Source organism: Coregonus clupeaformis, unplaced genomic scaffold, assembly GCF_020615455.1.
Source record: "Coregonus clupeaformis isolate EN_2021a unplaced genomic scaffold, ASM2061545v1 scaf0582, whole genome shotgun sequence".
NCBI classification, from domain to species: Eukaryota; Metazoa; Chordata; class Actinopteri; order Salmoniformes; family Salmonidae; genus Coregonus; species Coregonus clupeaformis.
The window spans coordinates 51,134-53,641 of record NW_025534037.1 but is presented as its reverse complement, the minus strand read 5'-3'; positions in this window follow the sequence as shown (position 1 = coordinate 53,641).

Here is a 2,508-nt window from a genome sequence, read left to right as displayed (position 1 = left end):
ATGAACAACTCTATAGGTCCATTGTCTGTGTTGTTGAGGTCCAGGTAGTTGTCACCATGGCCTGGGATGAACAACTCTATGGGTCCATTGTCTGTGTTGTTGAGTTCCAGGTAGTTGTCACCATGGCCTGGGATGGACAACTCTATAGGTCCATTGTCTGTAATGGCAGAGAGTGGGCTATCTCCACATAACAGGACCTATCTATTGGAAACTGGGTTAAGGGGGCCGTGAAAAGATGCAGCTCTGTCTTTAGAGCTCCAGAGGACATGCGGTATAAAGAGACGTGTTGATTGTTCGTTTAGAAAACACTTCTGAGTTTATATTTTAGCAGTTTTTGGTCGAGACCTCCTCACTTTACGTCGTCTTTGACTTACTGACTTTCTTCCAGCCGTTAACCTCCGCTTTTAAGGGAGCACATACGTCTTCTACCGAGAGGTCTCTTTTAAGGGAGGACATACGTCTTATACCCAGAGGTCTCTTTTTAAGGGAGGACATACGTCTTCTACCCAGAGGTCTCTTTTTAAGGGAGGACATACGTCTTCTACCCAGAGGTCTCTTTTAAGGGAGGACATACGTCTTCTACCCAGAGGTCTCTTTTTAAGGAGGACATACGTCTCCTACCCAGAGGGTCTCTTTTAAGGGGAGGACATACGTCTTCTACCCAGAGGTCTCTTTTTAAGGGAGGACATACGTCTTCTACCCAGAGGTCTCTTTTTAAGGGAGGACATACGTCTTATACCCAGAGGTCTCTTTTTAAGGGAGGACATACGTCTTCTACCCAGAGGTCTCTTTTTAAGGGAGGACATACGTCTTCTACCCAGAGGTCTCTTTTTAAGGGAGGACATACGTCTTCTACCCAGAGGTCTCTTTTTGAGGGAGGACATACGTCTTCTACCCAGAGGTCTCTTTTTAAGGGGAGCACATCGTCTTATACCCAGAGGTCTCATTTTAAGGGAGGACATACGTCTTATACCCAGAGGTCTCTTTTTAAGGGAGGACATACGTCTTCTACCCAGAGGTCTCTTTTTAAGGGAGGACATACGTCTTATACCCAGAGGTCTCTTTTTAAGGGAGGACATACGTCTTATACCCAGAGGTCTCTTTTAAGGGAGGACATACGTCTTCTACCCAGAGGTCTCTTTTTAAGGGAGCACATATGTCTTATACCCAGAGGGTCTCTTTTTAAGGAGGACATACGTCTTATACCCAGAGGTCTCTTTTAAGGGTGGACACATGTCTTCTACCCAGAGGTCTCCCTTTCAAGGGAGGACATACGTCTTATACCCAGAGGTCTCTTTTTAAGGGAGGACATACGTCTTCTACCCAGAGGTCTCTTTTTTAAGGGAGGACATACGTCTTCTACCCAGAGGTCTCTTTTAAGGGAGGACATACGTCTTCTACCCAGAGGTCTCTTTTTAAGGGAGGGCATACGTCTTCTACCCAGAGGTCTCTTTTTTTGGTCTTTGAGACAACAGCATGAGGCCTGATCCTTCTTGATTGTCAGGATCTGATGACCCACGTCTAGTCATAGCATTAGCCACCACTTCACTTACTATGTTTTGGCTGCTGATTTTAAATGAGGTTTGGCTATGCTAATGCTTCTCTTCATAAAGGGTATAACCATCCTAAAGAGGTTACGATATATACCCCCTATCCCCGAACCATACATGGTCTGGGTTCCATAATAACCAGGAAATCCATTACCCACTTGATCAACATAGTATGATACATAGTGGTTAGGATCGAGATGGTATTTGTCTACCATAACCATTTTATTTTTGTATTGAAATATATATATATATTATTATTATTATTGTTTTTGTTTTTTATTAGATATGTAGAGAAGCTTTGACAGGTCTACATTTGAGTTTTACAATCACTTTTCCATAAGTAAACTCTATATTTTGGTTCTGATCCGTTTTGATCTCAAGCTGAATGTTTTCAATATATTTCTTGCTTACAGTTACGTAGTGTGGCTTGTCATAGTTAACACTGACTACATCCCCATCCTTGCCATCTATATGAACTGTTCTCAGGAGGGGTACATAACTGTCTCCTACCCTTTGATAGGATATGATGTCGGTATGCACAAACATGGTGTAAAGCCCTGCATGTATATCCACAGGGTATGGGAATAATCTATCTGTCACAGCCACCCCTTTATTGGGCGTCGTCCCCAACATGGTGTAAAGCCCTGCATGTATATCCACAGGGTATGGGAATAATCTATCTGTCACAGCCACCCCCTTTATTGGGCGTCGTCCCCAACATGGTGTAAAGCCCTGCATGTATATCCACAGGGTATGGGAATAATCTATCTGTCACAGCCACCCCTTTATTGGGCGTCGTCCCCCAACATGGTGTAAAGCCCTGCATGTATATCCACAGGGTATGGGAATAATCTATCTGTCACAGCCACCCCTTTATTGGGCGTCGTCCCCCAACATGGAGGATAAATGACCACTGGTCTGTATAGCTAGCTCATCACCCCCTGTGATTTATACACGT